We start from the raw sequence: 20,350 nt of genomic DNA on the forward strand, positions 1-20,350 counted from the left end.
CATAGAAAATTAATTGTTGGTAGGCGGGTACCAGGTTGAGATTCATTGGGAGAGTCCTTAGAAAATGTAGTCCATCAACAAAGGAGGTGGCTTACAAAACACTTGTTCGACCTATACTTGAGTATTGCTCATCAGTGTGGGATCCGTACCAGATCGGGTTGACGGTGGAGATATAGAAGATCCAAAGAAGAGCGGCGCGTTTCGTCACAGGATTATTTGGTAACCGTGATAGCGTTACGGAGATGTTTAGCAAACTCAAGTGGCCGCCTCTGCAAGAGAGGCGCTCTGCATCGCGGTGTAGCTTGCTCGCCAGGTTTCGAGAGGGTGCGTTTCTGGATGAGGTATCGAATATATTGCTTCCCCCTACTTATACCTCCCGAGGAGATCGCGAATGTAAAATTAGAAAAGGGAGGTAATGACAGTGGCACGTAAAGTGCCCTCCGCCACACACTGTTGGGTGGCTTGAGGAGTATAAATGTAGATGTAGAAAATACTAGAGTCATATCTGCATTTGCCAATATGGGTAAATTTTGGCTGCACAATACATACACTGTAACACTCTGAGGGCATAAGAAACTCAAGATCTAAATATAAATGGGAAATGTCCTCTTCCGGTAATCTGTGAACCTTAATAGCAAATACTAACAGAATTGGATAGGCTGTAAGGGAAAGGGTACAAGCAGGGAACGGAGGTTACTTTGCAAATCTGCAACTCTTCAGAGACCGCCTTGTTGCAAGAAAAATGTGAGTCTCATTATAGAAGGCGTTTCTCTGGGCGTGAAATAACTAAATATCTCGAGAACGACGCATCGTACGAAAAAAAATGTTTAGATGAAAAGGGTATGTGCTACAACTGGCCACTTCCTAATCACCCCTCCAGCGTGAGCGGGGTCAACTTTGTATTTTCAAATGGGAAACTGCACAAATAGGCACACCTGATATTTGTCGATTACAGCACTATCTGCCACGAACGTAAAGAAATGATTTCAGTAAACAGCTTTCATTTTTATTGTGTAGAAACCTACCCGTGGTTTAGGGGTAGAGTCTTTGATTCATAATCAAAAACATCTTCAGTCGCGGGTGCGATCCGCGCCACTGCCTAAATTTTGATAAATAATCAGCACTGGCGGCCGAAGACTTCCGGCATAAGAAGTCAGCCTCATTCTGCCAACGGTCTTGTCAAAGAGGGCGGAGGAGCGGATAGAGGTTCAGAGCACTCTCTTGTCCTAGGGGTGGGAAATTGCCCCGAAAGGCGGAAGAATCAGCAATGATCAACGACATGAGGATGCAGAAGGCAATGGAAACCACTGCATTAAAAACACGTAACGTGTATCCACAGGACATGTGGCCTGTAATTGAAGAAGTGTCATGATGATCTCTCCATTGGCAAAAGATTCCGGAATAGTCCTCCATTCGGATCTCAGGGAGAGGACTGCCAAGGGGGAGGTTACCATGAGAAAAATATTGAATAGTCAACGAAAGGATAACGTTCTACGAGTCGGGGCGTGGAATGTCAGAAGCTTGAACGTGGTAGGGAAACTAGAAAATCTGAAAAGGGAAATGCAAAGGCTCAATCTAGATATAGTAGGGGTCAGTGAAGTGAAGTGGAAGGAATACAAGGATTTCTGGTCAGATGAGTATCGGGTAATATCAACAGCAGCAGAAAATGGTATAACAGGTGTAGGATTCGTTATGAATAGGAAGGTAGGGCAGAGGGTGTGTTACTGTGAACAGTTCAGTGACAGGGTTGTTCTAATCAGAATCGACAGCAGACCAACACCGACAACGATAGTTCAGGTATACATGCCGACGTCGCAAGCTGAAGATGAACAGATAGAGAAAGTGTATGAGGATATTGAAAGGGTAATGCAGTATGTAAAGGGGGACGAAAATCTAATAGTCATGGGCGACTGGAATGCAGTTGTAGGGGGAGGAGTAGAAGAAAAGGTTACAGGAGAATATGGGCTTGGAACAAGGAATGAAAGAGGAGAAAGATTAATTGAGTTCTGTAACAAGTTTCAGCTAGTAATAGCGAATACCCTGTTCAAGTATCACAAGAGGAGGAGGTATACTTGGAAAAGGCCGTGAGATACGGGAAGATTTCAATTAGATTACATCATGGTCAGACAGAGATTCCGAAATCAGATACTGGATTGTAAGGCGTACCCAGGAGCACATATAGACTCAGATCACAATATAGTAGTGATGAAGAGTAGGCTGAAGTTCAAGACATTAGTCAGGAAGAATCAATACGCAATGAAGTGGGGTACGGAAGTACTAAGGAATGACGAGATTCGTTTGAAGTTCTCTAACGCTATAGATACAGCAATAAGGAATAGCGCAGTAGGCAGTACAGTTGAAGAGGAATGGACATCTCTAAAAAGGGCCATCACAGAAGTTGGGAAGGAAAACATAGGTACAAAGAAGGTAGCTGCGAAGAAACCATGGGTAACAGAAGAAATACTTCAGTTGATTGATGAAAGGAGGAAGTACAAACATGTTCCGGGAAAATCAGGAATACAGAAATACAAGTCACTGAGGAATGAAATAAACAGGAATTGCAGGGAAGCTAAGACGAAATGGCTGCAGGAAAAATGTGAAGACATCGATTGTCGGAAGGACAGACTCAGCATACAGGAAAGTCAAAACAACCTTTGGTGACATTAAAATGTGATAGAAGAAGAAACAGGAGTCGATTTAGAATAGATATGGGATCCAGTATTAGAATAGGAATTTAAAATAGCTTTGGAGGATTTACGGTCAAATAAGGCAGAAGGGATAGGTAACATTCCATCAGAATTTCTAAAATCATTGGGGGAAGTGGCAACAAAACGACTATTCACGTTGGTGTGTAGAATATATGAGTCTGGCGACATACCATCTGACTTTCGGAAAAGCATCATCCACACAATTCCGAAGACGGCAAGACTGACAAGTGCGAGAATTATCGCACAATCAGCTTAACAGCTCATGCATCGAAGCTGCTTACAAGAATAATATACAGAAGAATGGAAAAGAAAATTGAGAATGCGCTAGGTGACGATCAGTTTGGCTTTAGGAAAAGTAAAGGGACGAGAGAGGCAATTATGACGTTACGGCTAATAATGGAAGCAAGGCTAAAGAAAAGTTAAGACACTTTCATAGGATTTGTCGACCTGGAAAAAGCGTTCGACAATATAAAATGGTGCAAGCTGTTCGCGATACTGAAAAAAGCAGGGGTAAGCTATAGGGGGAGACGGGTCATATAGAATATGTACAACAACCAAGAGGGAATAATAAGAGTGGACGATCAAGAACGAAGTGCTCGTATTAAGAAGGGTGTAAGACAAGGCTGTGGCCTTTCGCCCCTACTCTTCAATCTGTACATCGAGGAAGCAATGATGGAAATAAAAGAAAGGTTCAGGAGTGGAATTAAAATACAAGGTGAAAGGATATCAATGATACTATTCGCTGATGACATTGCTATCCTGAGTGAAAGTGAAGAAGAATTAAATGATCTGCTGAACGGAATGAACAGTCTAATGAGTACACAGTATGGTTTGAGAGTAAATCGGAGAAAGACGAAGGTAATGAGAAGTAGTAGAAATGAGAACAGCGAGAAACTTAATATCAGGATTGATGGTCACGAAGTCAATGAAGTTAAGGAATTCTGCTACCTAGGCAGTAAAATAACCAATGACGGACGGAGCAAGGAGGACATCAAAAGCAGATTCGATATGGCAAAAAAGGCATTTCTGGCCAAGAGAAGTCTACTAATATCAAATAGGGGCCTTAATTTGAGGAAGAAATTTCTGAGGATGTACGTCTGGAGTACAGCATTGTATGGTAGTGAAACATGGACTGTGGGAAAACCGGAACAGAAGAGAATCGAAGCATTTGAGATGTGGTGCTATAGACGAATGTTGAAAATTAGGTGGACTGTTAAGGTAAGGAATGAGGAGGTTCTACGCAGAATCGGAGAGGAAAGGAATATGTGGGAAACACTGATAAGGAGAAGGGACAGGATGATAGGACATCTGCTAAGACATGAGGGAATGACTTCCATGGTACTAGAGGGAGCTGTAGAGGGCAAAAACTGTAGAGGAAGACAGAGATTGGAATACGTGAGGCAAATAATTTAGGACGTAGGTTGTAAGTGATACTCTGAGATGAAGAGGTTAGCACAGGAAAGGAATTCGTGGTGGGCCGCATCAAACCAGTCAGTAGACTGATAAAAAAAAAAAAAAAGAATCCACATATGCATTAAAAATGGGAGACTTCCCGCTTGAAAATACGAAGCTGACCCCACCCACGCGCAATGGATGGTTGGGAGGTGGCCATCTGTAGCATAGACAGATGCCTCCTATACTAATATTAACTTTTCGCCTGCGAGTTCTTTAGTTGTCTTAAGTTAAAGATACACACTGTATGACTACCAATATGTTTAATGTAATGTTCTCGTGGCTTTTTTATGGTGGTATTAAAAGTTCGATGTGCTTACATGGCTTCTTTCTTGTTAAATTCCAGTAGTAAATTTACTATGAAGCACACATCGATGTATTTGAGGAACGCGGAAAAAGATAAAACTATCCAGGATGCAGGTTAAATACAGTTTACTTTTATCATGAATTAACGTCGCTGAATTTCTTCTCTGATTGAAATTAATCACAGATAAAAAATCTCCTTCATTATCTAGCAAATCCAAATGTACTTTTGTTATATTTTAAAACTACTTTTTCTTAGCGAAAATGATTTCAATGCTTGGTTTCTACAGCGACCAGAGATGCTTAACAGATAGTTAATGTTGGCCGGTTATTGAACAATGGATTGTCGTTTAGAGTAACGTTCGCTACGTTAAAATGTCAGAAATATATAGTATTTATCACTTCAATGCTCTTCGTTGAATATATTCTTCATCTGTTAATAATTTCAGTCTATTTAACTATCTCTGAAAATAAGGCTTTCTATTTATTTAAGTGATTTATCACACTTGGGAAAAACTCATGATCTTTGGAATCAATGTCAACCATACGGCGAATTCACTTTCTTGAAAATATCGGGTAAAATACAGTTTAATAATACTGATATTTTGTTTCCACTTACAGTTCACAATCACACATTACATCGAAGCGATTAGTGCTCATGGACAAGGTTCTTACAGAACAGATCTGAACATATTACTTACATATTAACACAAAGGAATTCTAATCTACAGTTTTTTTTTACTCCAGGATTATAACGTATTCCATTTTATAATTAATACTTAAATATTTCAATTAAAACAATTAAAGTTTTTTATTCAAGTTGTGGTTTAACGCCATCAATGCGTGGCTACTTGAATTCGCCCAGTTGTCAACTTTGGGTCACAAGTATGGATCGTGACACATGACAAAAATCTTTTAAGAATTTTTGAGCGAAAAGTGTTACGCAAAATGGATTGCCCAATAATCGGGGTACAAGGCTGGAGGATACGCTATAACATCGAGCTACAAGCATTAATACAGGAATGAGATATAGTGAAACTTGCCAAATCACTATGGATACAATGGATAGGACATGTGGAGAGAATGACAGAGGACAGAACACAAAAGAAAATGAAATGTGTTCAATTTATACTACTAGACGAGAAAGAAGTCCTAGAAAAAAGTGGATGGATGATGTAATAGAGGATCTCACCAGTATGGTGGTGGAGGGATGGAAAAGAGCTGCAAAGAAAACGAGAAGCGTAGAGTCAATGAAGCCAAGGATTCCAAGTACTGTAGCGTTACGGAAGAAGAAGAAGAATCTTTCGAAGATTTGCAAAGGTAACTTCGTTGGTAAAAATAATTGTATCAAGACAGCCCTATTGTCCAGATATCGCATCATACTTTCTGCTTAAAAGGTTTACTGCTTCTGCGATCATGCAGGTTAATTAGCTGGTGAAGTTGCACGTGATGAAGATGGAAGCTGTTTGCTCACAAAATGTAAACAACGCTCGGCTGACGTATTACAGAGGCACTCAATGTTTCTCTGGAGCTACAAGTGGATAATGAGCGACTGTTTTCAGATCGCCAATATCGTTGCAGCATTTCTCCTTGAGCTTTGCGTTGAATTCCAGTGCCTTCCCAATAAGTATTTTTTACAGTTTCGCTGAATTGCTATTTTTGTTGGACACCGTTGTCGAGATATCTTTGTGCTTATAAATCAAGTATTACCTTCTCTTTCGTTCTGCATTCTTCGTAAAGAAGTGGCGCATCTAGTGCCTCATAATTTCCGGAAGACATTTACTGCTTCATACCAATCAGTACTCGACAGACGTTCGACGACACAGACTGCCTGTTCTCCGTGCTCCTTTTACACTGGTATTGCGGCGGTGCAATGCATCCTTTCACCCTTACCTGCGTGACATATTTCCTGATTTGGGTATGAAATCACAGACTCACTCATAAGGCATCAATCGGTGTCAGGCTCAAAAGACATAAATTCTAGGTAATTACTCTGAAACCAGCTGTCGGATTTTGTACAGTGAAGCGTCGTCGAATTTGTCTCTTTTAGAAACACGGTTTTAATAACAGAAATTATTATAGTTAGATTATAAAAAGTGAAGTGGATAACGACACCTTCGTAATTAGTATATTTATGAAAAGAGATGTCGTGTAGTGAGCACTTGGTCACAATTCATTTGGGTATAAATAGAATCACGCAGCTTAAAGGTTCCGAAAATAATTGATATGAAAAGCCCAGCTCAATCAACCTGTATATTTCTGTCGTGCATACATTGGAACCTAGTATCATTGGCCCTCACGCTAGGTGACGTAAGAAATATTTAATTCGATGTTGAAATACCTGGAACACAATCAAGAAAAGGCAGGAAACCCATCCTAGCTGAGTTCTCCGTATCTTGTGGTTACTCACATCGTTTAAGGCGTACTTGTCGAAAAAAACAGCTGATCTGTGATCTACTTCTCCGAATATCAGTACTGGACAAATACGGAGAGAAAATAGCAAAGCTCTGACGATAAAAATGTGTGTAAAATCTAATGGGACTTAACTGCTAAGGTCATCAGTCCCTTAGCTTACACACTACTTAACCTGAATTACAGACACCCATGTCCGAGGGTGGACTCGAACCTCCGCCGGGACCAGCCACACAGTCCATGACTGCAGCGCCTAAGAGCGCTTGGCTGATCCTGTGCGGCTCTGATGATAGAATCGACAAAAGGTACTCCTTGAATGACTCGCCGTAATACAACGTCATGATAACTGTTAGCTTGTAATTACAGATCACTATGCTTTTTTTTAAGTCCACCGCCATTTGACAATGTATTACTATAAAAGTATTTATCTTCTACACAATCTGTTTCTCGGCTTTTCGACTTTTACACAGTACTACAAGCTGGAATACTCTGTTTCAAATTCTAAAGTTGGCAGGGGTAAAATACAGGGAGCGAAAGGCTGTTTACAATTTTTACAGAAACCAGATGGCAGTTCTAAGAGTCTTGGGGCATGAAAGGGAAGCAGTGGTTGGGAAGGGAGTGAGACAGGGTTGTAGCCTCTCCCCGATGTATTGAATCTGTATATTGAGCCAGCAGTAAAGGAAACAAAAGAAAAATTTGGAGCAGATATTAAAATACAGGGAGAAGTAATAAAAACTTTGAGGTTCGCCGATGACATTGTAGTTCTGTCAGAGACAGCAAAGGACTTGGAAGAGCAGTTGAACGGAATGAACAGTGTCTTGAAAGGAGGATATAAGATGAACATCAACAAAAGCAAAACGATGATTATGGAATGTAGTCGAATTAAGTCGGGTGATGCTGAGGGAGTTAGATTGGGAAATGAGACAAAGTAGTAAAGGAGTTTTGCTATTTGGGGAACAAAATAACTGATGATGATCGAAGTAGAGAGGATATAAAATGTAGACTGGCAATGGCAAGGAAAGCGTTTCTGAAGAAGAGAAATTTGTTAACATCGAGTATAGATTTGAGTGTCAGGAAGTCGTTTCTGAAAGTATTTGTATGGAGTGTAGCCATGTATGGAAGTGAAACATGGGCGATAAATAGTTTGCACAAGAAGAGAATAGAATCTTTCGAAATGTGGTGCTACAGAAGATTGCTGAAGATTAGGTGGGTAGATCACGTAACTAATGAGGAGGTATTTAATAGGATTGGGGAGAAGAGAAGTTTGTGGCACAACTTGACTAGAAGAAGTGATCGGTTGGTAGGACATGTTCTGAGGCATCAAGGCATCACAAATATAGCATTGGAGGCAGCGTGAAGGGTAAAATTCGTAGAGGAAGTCCAAGGGATGAATACAGTAAGCAGATTCAGAAGGACGTAGGTTGCAGTAGGTACTGAGGATAGAGTAGCACGGAGAGCTGCATTAAACCAGTCCTGAGGCTGAAGACCACAAGAACAACAGCAACAGTACTACAGAGTTAAAAGTTGTTGAACAACGATTATGTCATATCTGTTAACACTGCCTGAATAGATACGATATGCTTTTCGCATTGTAATTGATAATGGCATAAAAACCGAAATCTAGATAGCACAGAAGATAAATATAGTAATAAACGGTCAAGTGGAAGTTTACCCTTTTAAAAAATTATTGCATTACTGGGTCAACATCATCGAAAGGATCAGTATGTATTCGTTAGAGACACATATAGCAACCCACCGACTTTACGCACGAGCAGATCATTTACGCAAGGAGTACTATGTTTGTAAACTGATCTGTTGCAATCTATCATGTCTGTTAACTGATCTGTTGCAATCTTTACAAGGGGCTACGTTACACGGGGCGGTTAAGTAAGGTACGTTTGAACTTTAAGGAATCAACCCTTAGAAATACAAGCAAATTCGTTATTGGGACATGAGCCCACGCTACAATTCTTTTCTACATTAATAGAGAGAAAGAGACAGGAAGAGGGCGTACCAGCATACTCTTCCTTACCTCACATTTTAGAGACACTTTCTTCGTTATATAGTCATGTAATGAAAGAAGAGCCCGTAAAATGTAATGAGGTAAGAAAGAATTTCATGTCGTATGTTGGTACGCTCTCTTCATTTCTCTTTCCCTCCATTAATGTAGAAAAGAATTGTTACGGCCTCACGTCCGCCCCAGTAGCTGAGTGGTCAGCGTGACGGATTGCCGTCCTCTGGGCCCGGGTTCGATTCCCGGCTGGGTCGGAGATTTTCTCCGCTCAGGGACTGGGTGTTGTGTTGTGTTCATCATCATTTCATCCCCATCCGGCGTGCAGGTCGCCCAATGTGGCGCCGAATGTAATAAGACCTGCGATATGGCGGCCGGACCTGCCCCGTAGCGGTCGCGCGGTTCCAGACTGTAGCGCCTAGAACCGCTCGGCCACCCTGGCCGGCCATGTTCTTCCACCCAGCAACAACGGATCAAAGTAAAATATACGTCGGCCATTAAATTTGAAACGCCAGAAAAGAAAGTAAACAGCAAAATTCTCCCTATTGTTCGTGTACAGTGTTCTAAACAGAATACTTGACTGAAAATGTAATTTGGAAGTGAACAAAACTAATATATCAGGTAGAAACATCGAGTCTAAGTCGACATGCTGCTTCTGCTGCAGACTACATCAATCGCACTGACTGGCGAGTGGGGGCACACCACATTTTCAGTAACTCTTGACCAGGTGGTGCCAACCTGCAAAATCTTCCGTTACCTTATTGAGAGATAAAGCCACGGGGACCTCGGTGATAGGGCCTAGTTACCGGGCTTAAGCAGTCAGAACTGTAACGACTACCGTCCAAATTAACGGCAATACGAAACAGAAATAAAAATATTAAGTACCAACTGGTGTCGCATACCATTATAGCAGTTGTTGGGTCCGTATACTGCTACCAAATCACTTGTAAACGTCCGTTTTCCCCCTGGGCCTCGACTCACGGATTCATTCAGAGTGATGCTGTACGCAGAACTTGGTCCCGTCTTAAAAGACTGATTCGTCCGTTGTTGTTGTTAGACGCACCAGCGTCGGTCACGTTGCTGACAGTCGGTGGTGTTCTAGACGCCGTCGCAGTCCCAGTGTGGATATTTGTCTTGCTGCGAACATACCCAATATTTTGTCTGAAGGCAGATGAGGTGACTGTACGCACCCGCGGATCCGACGGGAATTCCGACACACCAGGCAGTATCGACACCATCGATCTTTCAGCTCAGTAACACTGTGCTCAGTACAACGTCAGTGCTGCAGCATAGCGAATGATCCCAGAAAGTAGGGTGCAGAGGCGACGAATTCTTGTAAGCGCCAGTTCTCATTGTGGCGCTAAAAATGGATTTCTATTGAGTTTTAGTGTAATTCTTGATGCTTAAACTTAGGTAAGCGTTTCAATATTTTTTAACGGTAATAACTATGACGTAGTTGAACAATATTTTTTCAAGGGCGTCTTCTAGCGTGGGTCTTAAAACTTTTGGAGCATTATCAAAGCCATTAAAGTCTAATCTCCTCCATGATGACTGAGTAGCGTAATGCTAACCGACGAATATGGCGCTGTCATTGTTGATCCATTATGAACTGTGGGACAACGGCTGGCATGTATTTCTTAATGCAATAATTTACCGACAGTCGTATGAATTGTAGAAATTTATTTTATGAACTTCTTATGTGCTACAGTTTCAGCATTTCATTGATGCCGAAAGTGGGAGCACATAATAACTTCATAAAATAAATTTCTACAATACATACGGCTGTTGGTAAATTATTACATCAAGAAAAAAATATGGCGCAATGTCGACGTGTTGTCGAACATTCGTCACGCTCTAAACATCAGAAAAAAGTTGTTTACATTTAAATAACGATTTATATCTAATGTCAGATGGCTCGGATAATAAAGAGAAAAGCAGAGAAGGTTAAATGAAATGAAGAAACCCTCAAAAGGGCATGAAGTTTAGTGAAGTTAAGAAGATCACTGAACATCATATCAAAGGAGCTGAATATGCTAAAAATTACCATTTATGATCCATTAAAACCAAATTCAGACATCAAATCTTTTCTGAGGAAGATATTTCTTCTTTTTTCTCCTCAATAACAACAAGAATTAGTCAACCATGTGTCTACATTGACACAATAATTCCATGCCGTTTCACGGGGCTGAATTGTGGCGAACTGCCTGTGACCTTGCCAGAAAACCAGCCCCAAAGCAAAAATTACCAAAATGACTGGAGAACATTGGGTTTCTGGTTTCTAAAAGAGGAATCCTAAAATAAGCATTAAGTGTCAGCGGTGGTCTTGGTTTCAAGAATGCTGAACTGATTTACTTTTTTTTTTCGAACTGGAACATCATTTTCGAAAAAAAAGTACCATACCGTATTTTGATACACGGCAAGATAGAACGGGAATTTTATTCTGTCTGCGTTTTGTACTGTTGATATTACCCTGTTACGCCAGCAGTACAAAATGCAGACAGAATAAAATGGTATCGGTATTACCCACGTACTCCTGTTGCACGCTTTTGAAAATGTTTGTATAGCTCTAAGGGCATTCAACATATTTCGATTTTCCTGACGCTGCTATACAGCTAACACTCCTGGGTCACATAGAGTGTTATGCTTTTTTCCACGGAAGAAACAGATACCAGAACAAAAAGAAACATCTGTTAAGGTGTTGGTATTCCTGCGGTCGCCCCAATATTTCTCCCCTCATGCACTAGTTGCATGTTGCCTTTGAGTTTCTGCGTGGCGCTCTGAATATGGCCTCGCTGAACCCATCTAATCCACATTACCGTGGGAGTTGTGAGCCTCCTACCAAACCAAGTGACAGTGTCGCGACCCAGTTGCTGTCGAATTCCAACATGTCGTGGCACGTTTACTTCGCCTTGCACGAAGCGTGATAGGATTTCTCAGTGAGAAACCTGGTGTATAACCTTTACTTACATACATGATGTGCATGGTGATAATGCTCTCTACTTTGTACCGTTCCCCTGAAATACTGAACATTTTCAAATCCAAGCATGGTGCACTCTTCATGCCAAATTTGTTGTAACCAGCTTCATGGTATTGTAGTTTTAATGGCGAGCCGTGTACTTGCGTTGCTAACACTTAACCTTATCCACTAGGAGTTGTGTGACTCTACCAACGCAACCAAACATGTACTTTCTACATGGTGATACCCTGGCGATGTTACAGACTCTCAATGATAGTGGAGAATAAACGTCCGTGGAAGAAATCCCACTTATTCGTCAACGGATGATGTAGCCATCTCACTTTGGATCGAGGGTTTCGTGAAAACCAGAATCAGACATGTCCTGAGGAGTAGATAGAGGATTTCCTGTTTCTTAGTTAGCTCGTTCATCTTACCTCACCCATTTTGATTTCTTCTTGCGGGGCCACGTCAAGAGTTTAGCCTACGAGATGTCTATCGAGACTGAAGAAGATCTTGTGACGAGAATTTTTGGTACCTGCGACAGTGTTCAGATTACGCTGGGGACATTAGGAAGGGTACGACAGAATTTTGAGCGGCGATGCCGTGCCTGTATTGACGCTGGGGAATGTGGATAGTGAACAATTGTTGTTTACTGTAGCGGCCTGTTAACCTTGGGCACGTAAATGCAATTCATAACTACTGTATCGTCGACTTAAGATTTTCGGTCACTCTGCCATCAAGTTAAGTGCGCCGTTATTGGTCCATCTACAGGGAAAATGGACTGAGCGTTTTGGGGAATATTCAGCGGCAATTCTGTGCGTTATGATCAGGAATTGGAAGCTGGAACCCTTCCTTCGGGCTCTGCTAGAGCGAAATTCAAGTAAATTTTCGCTGATACCTTTCGACAAGGTTGTTTTCAGACTAAGATCAATTACTTCAAATTTACACTCTTTTCCTTGCCTATCGTGGGATGAGGAATACCGCCTTATGCAAGACACCTTTTATCTGTTTTGCTTCACCCAGACATGTTTCAACACATTTTGTGCTATCTTCAGTAAGCTATTTTTTATTGTGTAACCTACATGATACCTTTTGAAAAATCCCCCTTGTATCCTTTATTGGGTTTCGTGTGATTTACCGAAGACGCCAAACAGTTAATTATTATGAATATATGACCGTGTGGATAATGGATGAAACGCCATCGGTTTTTCTGCTGTGATTTCAGGGGTATTTCAACCGAGTGCAGCTGTTCTGAGACGGAATTGTTAAAGATTGAAAGTTTTTCTGTTATTGAAGACCACAAACGTTGCGATATACAAATTGATATGTGTTTTCTATTAACACACAAATTCTGAGGCAGTTGCTACCTTCGCCTTACAAGTTTGGTTCAAATGGTTCAAATGGCTCTGAGCACTATGGGACTTAACTGCTGTGGTCATCAATCCCCTAGAACTTAGAACTACTTACACCTAACTAACCTAAGGACATCACACACATCCATGCCAGAGGCAGGATTCCAACCTGTGACCGTAGCGGTCGCGCGGTTCCAGACTGTAGCGCCTAGAACCGCTCGGCCACTTCGGCCGGCTCCATACAAGTTTAATTACGGTTAAACGTTTTATTGATTGCTGATTTTAAGTACTTCGTCATACGCAATGATGATGGTTAACATGCACAGCAATCCTCACTGCACTCCATGGTTGATGCTGGCCGATGCAGTTGACGCTGAACACGTAATCCGGCACATGTCACTTTGGGTTTTATGTCACTCACGAATCGTTATTGATGAGGGTCAACCACATGACGATAAGGGGACGCACTCATTTGTCACACTTCGGTGAATTTACAATTGACACCATACTCAGTCCTACCGCCATTTTTTTTTATCATTTCCAGCCTTCCAAATACTGTTTCCACCCGACACTAATCTCACTGCCTCTTGCAGCACTCGACAATCGACTCCTGTCTGCTATTGACCGGGGTGTCGGATACTAATATCTATGTTCATGGGATCACGGATCACTAACATATTGGACATTTATTTTAGTAGCTATTCTGCTACACAATTTACAACTTCTCATGGTGTAGCAGAACAGCTACCAGAATAACTGTCCAATAGTATCGTGTAAGTTAGAAAATAAAAAATAGCTTACCGAAGATAGCACAAAAGTACTGAAACACATCTGGGTGAAACAAAACAGATAGAAGGTGTGTTGTATAAGGCGGAATTCCTCTTCCCATTTTGTAGCAAACAGGGACATAACAGGAAAACTGCAACACCACAAGGTGATTACTTGTCTACCATCCGTGAAAATTTGTAATATCATCGCGGAATGACCCAATATATCGAACGTTTTGAAATTCTCTTAAACAGGACAGATGCCGAAATTTTACTGTGTGAATAATTTTCTAGAGAGTATCCAATAACCCTCTTTTCAACGATTTCATTAGATCGGTGAGGTACTTGGAAGAAAATTTCCAAGCAGTCGTCGGAACGTTCCTTGCGTATTCCAGCGCTCACATGCTGCTAAGTCACAAGAGACCGCTTCCCAGAAACTTTATCATACAGCTGCAAACCGCTTCCGTCGAAAGCGTCCTGTAACGTACTCGTGGTCGGATTTTCTTAGCGTTCTGCGTAGGCGGCATTTACGTTTCTGCGGTTTCCTTCTTCCTGAGTTGCTGTCTTGTAAGACTCAGCGTTAATACCTCTTACGCACGACAGTGTCAGTTAGTAGGAAGATTATCCTTCAGTTCATAAATCTGTAGATCAGCAGCGGGATTCAACACTTACTTCTTTTCAATCTTGACATCATGTAGGTTAAACGTAAACGTCACTCATGTATTAGGAGTGTAACGACTGGCCAACTGCTACTGGGCAGTACGAGGAGCGATATATGATCGTCGGACATGCCACCAATTACTCTAGCCGTAATTGACAGAAGATGAATTCTGACGACACTGGTGCTACCTTCCTCACCGAAGGCAACGTGTTTTTTTCCCTGAAGATATTAATTGTACTGAGAAACGTTGGATTACAGTATTGTACAAATGTTGATGCGAAACTTAAACACTACCGTTAACACACTACTGGCCATTAAAATTGTTACACCACGAAGATGACGTGCTACAGACGCGAAATTTAACCGACAGGAAGAAGATGCTGTGATATGCCAATAATTAGCTTTTCAGAGCATTCACACAAAGTTAGCGCCGGTGGCGACACCTACGACGTGCTGTCATGAGGAAAGTTTCCAACCGATTTCTCATACACAAACAGCAGTTGACCGGCGTTCCCTGGTGAAACGTTGTTGTTATGTCTCGTGTAAGGAGGAGAAATGCGTACCATCACGTTTCCGACGTTGATAAATGTCGGATTGTAGCCTATCACGATTACGGTTTATAGTATCGCGACATTGCTGCTCACGTTGGTCGAGATCCAATGACTTTTAACAGAATATGGAATCGGTGCGTTCAGGAGGGTAATACAGAACACCATACTGGAACCCAACGGCCTCGTATCACTAGCAGTCGAGATGACAGGCATCTTATCCGAATGGCTGCAACGGATCGTGCAGCCACGTCTCGATCCCTGAGTCAACAGATGGGAAAGTTTGCAAGACAAGAACCATCTGCACGAACAGTTCGATGACGTTTGCAGCAGCATGGACTATCAGCTCGGAGACAATGGCTGCGGTTACCCTTGACGCTGCATCACAGACAGGAGCGCCTGCGATGGTGCACTCAAAGACGAACCTGGGTGCACGAATGGCAAAACGTAATTTTTTCGGATGAATCCAGGTTCTGTGTACAGCATCATGATGGTCGCAGCCGTGTTTCGCGACACCGCGGTGAACGCAAATTGAAAGCGTGTGTTCGTCATCGCCATACTGGCGTATCACCCGGCGTGATGGTATGGGGTGCCATTGGTTACACGTCTCGGTCTCCTCTTGTTCGCACTGACGGCACTTTGAACAGTGGACGTTACATTTCAGACGTGTTACGACCCGTGGATCTACCCATCATTCGATCTCTGCGAAACCTTACATTTCAGCAGGATAATGCACGACCGTATGTTGCAGGTCCTGTACGGGGTTTTCTGGATACAGAAAAGGTTCGAGTGCGGCCCTGGCCAGCACATTCTCCAGATCTCTCACCAACTGAAAACGCCTGGTTAGTGATGGCCGCGCGACTGGCTCGTCACAATACGTCAGTCACTACTCTTGATGAACTGTGGTATCGTGTTGAGGCTGCATGGGCAGCTGTACCTGTAAACGCCATCCAAGCTCTGTTTGACTCAATGCCCAGGCGTTTCAAGGCCGTTATTACGGCCAGAGGTGGTTGTTCTGGGTACTGATTTCTCAGGATCTATGCCCCCAAATTGCGTGAAAAGGTAATCACATGGCAGTTCTAGTATAATATATTTGTCCAATGAATACCCGTTTATCATCTGCATTTCTTCTTGGTGTAGCAATTTTAATGACCAGTAGTGTAATTATTTCATAATTATGAAATAACTTAATATGATCTAACAAGCAGAAGTGAAACACGCACGGTGCATGCAGTATTAGTGCGTGTGCTGTCCGTGTGTAGATCGGGGAAGGTTCACGATCTATCTGAGTTTTACCGGGGGCAAATTGTGATGGCCCGAAAGCTCGGCACGAGCATTTCGGAAACTGCACGACTTGTCGGGCATTCGAGGAATAATGTGGTGACTGTGTTCAACACGTACCGTAACCAAGGCGAAATCACGTCCAGGCGTAGAGCGATTAGGCGGCCAGACCTCACTGCAGATGTCGGACGTCGTAGGTTGGGCAGACTGGTGAAACAGGACGGGTGACGAACTGTGGCGGAACTAACATTAGACTTTAATGCTGGGCAGCACAGAAGTGTGTCTGAACAGACAGAGCACCGAACAGTTCTAATTATAGACCACTGCAGCCGACGACCCATGAATGTGCCAAACATCGTGACATCGGCGGCTACGACTGAAACGGGCACGTGATCATCGGCAGTGGACATTGGCCCAGGGGGAGAGCGTTGATTCCGATACCTTCTTCATCACGCCGATGAAAAGTTGCGAATCCGTCGTCTCACAGGGGAACAGCTCCTTAACACCGGTACTGCGAGACGGAGACAAGTTGGTGGCAGCTCCATTGTGCTCTGGGGATCATTCACGTGGGCGTCCATGGGTCTAGCGGAGCCCGTGAGAGGCACCAAGACGGCCAAGGAGTATCGTATACTGGTTGCTGACCATGTACACTCGCCCAAGACGATCATTTTTCCCGACGGCAGCGGAATTTTTTCAACAAGATAACGCACCATGTCACAAGGCTAGGAGTGTGACGGAGTGGTTCGAGGAACACAGTGCCGAGTTCCAATTGATGTGCTGCCCCCCCCCCCCCCCTACTCGCCACATCTCAGCCCGATCGAACAAATCTGGGTTGCAATTAAACGTAGCCTCATTGCTTTCATGCCATAACGCGTCGCCACTCTTATCCGTGCGAAAGGTGGACATAACCTCTATTAGGTAGCCGGTCATTATGTTTTGGCTGATCATTGTATTGATTCTTCTAACGTCTGACCATGATGACGATGGCATATTGTATTGGAAAGCTCAAAAATGGTTCAAATGTCTCTAAGCACTATGGGATTTAACATCTGAGGTTATCAGTCCCCTAGACTTAGAGTTACTTAAACCTGACTAACCTAAGGACATCACACACATCCATGCCCGAGGCAGGATTCGAACCTGCGACCGTAGCAGCAGCGCGTTAACGGACTGATGCGCCTAGAGCCGCTCGGCGACAGTGACCGGCTTGTTGGAATGCATCATGGTCCTATAAGTTTCAGTTTTCATGTTATTACTCGAAAAGTGCAGTGGCATCTAAGGCTTAGGAACCAAGCCCCCACTAGTGTCGAACGCACTATCAAATTATGTACTTCGTACATACTCCGAAGAAAGCCATTAATGATCGAACTGGCCAATTAGGAGGGCCTTTATTACCTAGTTATCATTTAGCAACCGTGGTCATTGATATTTGCCGGCCGGAGCGGTCGAGCGGCTCTAGGCGCTTCAGTCTGGAACCGCGCGACCGCTGCGGTCGCAGGTTAGAATCCTGCCTCGGGCATGGATGTGCGTGCTGTCCTTAGTTTAGTTAGGTTTAAGTAGTTCTAAGTTCTAGGGGACTGATGACCTTAGATGTTAAGTCCCATAGTGCTCAGAGCCATTTTGAAACATTGATATTTTTTCGTTCTGCATGGACGGTTTGTATTTTGATCCCAGTTTCGTGTTTGTATTAATTTCCATCTTTTTTTCCTTAGGTTGTCCTGAGTATGTCATTATTTCTGATTATTTCTGATATACGATATGTTATTACAAATTAACCATATTAATGTTTCCATTTTAGCCCAGGGAAGGGATCGAATGTCTAAGTACGTCAATCAGCATTCTGTTCGATAAGTCTTGTAGCTGCTCATGTAGCAAGTCTGCACATCGGCGCTCTGTCCCTTTCCATACGTCTACGATTTTCGAACATCCAACCGTTCTTTGTGTGGCGGTGTCCTGATACGGCAGTGTTAGTGGTCAAGACTTTGCTCTAGATGGCTGCACGGGCTAACCGCGAGGTCTACGGCGCCTTGCCAAGGTTTGCGCGGCTCCCCACGTCGGAGGTTCGAGTCCTCCCTCAGGCGTGGGTGTGTGTATTTTCCTTAGCGTAAGTTAGTTTAAATTATGTTAAGTACTGTGTAAGGCTAGGGACTGCTGACCTCAGCAGTTTGGTCCGGTAGGAAGTTACCACAAATTTTCAATTTTTTGCTCTAGATGGATCTTCTACCGTCGGTCTGCTGAAGGTGAAAGGTCTCTGATGAAGATGTGTGCGTCAGAATAAACGTCTAAAGCTATACGCACACCAGAGAGATTTCTCCATGTAATCTTCCAGTGCACATTTAGTATTTTAACTTGAATGTGCAGTTTCACTCGTTTACCTGATAATAAAATTTCGACAGTATTGTGCTACGACTGCTTCCTGTTTCCTCCTCTGTAGGCTGCTGAACATACCGAAGAAAAATAGAAATATCCCTTGGTATTGTCAAAATCATCCGGGGAGGTGCCTGAAAATGACGCCCTCCATCGGTAATGCTGAAATTCAGAATGGTGTTGGCCCACCTTTAGCCCCGATGACAGCTCCCACTCTCGCAGGCATACGTTCAGTCAGGTGCTGGAAGGTTTCTTGGGGAATGGCACCCCATTCTTCACGGAGTGCTGCACTGAGGAGAGATATCGATGTCGGTCGTTGAGGCCTGGCACAAAGTCGGGTTCCAAAACACCCCAAAGGAGTTCTATAGGATTCAGGTCACGACTCCGCTCAGGCCAGTCCATTACTGCGATGTTATTGTCGTGTAACCACTCCGCCGTAGGCCGTGCATTATGAGCAGGTGCCCGATCGCGTTGAAACATGCAATCGCAATCCCCGAATTGCTCTTCTATAGTGGGAAGCAACAAGGTGCTTAAAACATCAATGTGTGCCCGTGCTATGATAGTGCCACACAAAACAAGGGATGCAAGCCCCCTCCATGAAAAATACGACCACATCATAACACCACTGCCTCCGAATTTTACTCTTGGCACTACACCTCCTGGCAGATGACGTTCACCGGGCATTCGCCATACCCACACCTTGCCATCGGATGGCCATATTGTGTACCGTGATTCGTCACTCCACGCAACATTTTTCCCCTGTTCAGTCGTCCCATGTTTACGCTCGTTACACCTAGCGAGACGTCGTTTGGCATTTACCGGCGCGATGTGTGAGCAGCCACTCGACAATAAAGTCCAAGTTTTCTCACCTCCCGTCTAACGGTCATAGTACGTGCAGTGGATCCTGATGCAATTTGGGATTCTTGTGTTATGGTCTGGCTAGAAGTCTGCCTATTACACATTACGACCCTCTTCAAATGTCGGCGGTCTCTGTCAGTCAACAGACGAGGTCGGCCTGCCGTTGGTCTTCCTGAATATTCGCTTACAAACGTCATTATTTATGCATTGGATACACACTATTCAAAGCATTGTCAACTTGAATGCATACCACTTCATCATCAAGCAAGTTTCGGTCAGCAATTATCCACTTCCGAATAGCGAGAGGGGTAGGTCTCTACGCGTTACATTCAAAAACCAAATGTCGCTTACTGTTCAGCTGACATAAGCAGAGCAACCGTAGCTCCGCAGTAAACAAGTGCTGCGCTGTACACAGCCGTAGCATAATTCCACACGCGACAGCGGTCAAATGCGGACCACTCCTCTAGACGTTATTACTTGTTGTTGTTGTGGTCTTCAGTCCTGAGACTGGTTTGATGCAGCTCTCCAAGCTACTCTATACTGTGCAAGCTGCTTCATCTCCCAGTACCTACTGCAGCCTACATCCTTCTGAATCTGCTTAGTGTATTCATCTCTTGGTCTCCCTCTACGATTTTTACCCACCACGCTACCCTCCAGTACTAACTTGGTGATCC

The sequence above is a fragment of the Schistocerca serialis genome, chromosome 8 (genome assembly GCF_023864345.2).
Source record: "Schistocerca serialis cubense isolate TAMUIC-IGC-003099 chromosome 8, iqSchSeri2.2, whole genome shotgun sequence".
In the NCBI taxonomy this organism is placed as follows: domain Eukaryota; kingdom Metazoa; phylum Arthropoda; class Insecta; order Orthoptera; family Acrididae; genus Schistocerca; species Schistocerca serialis.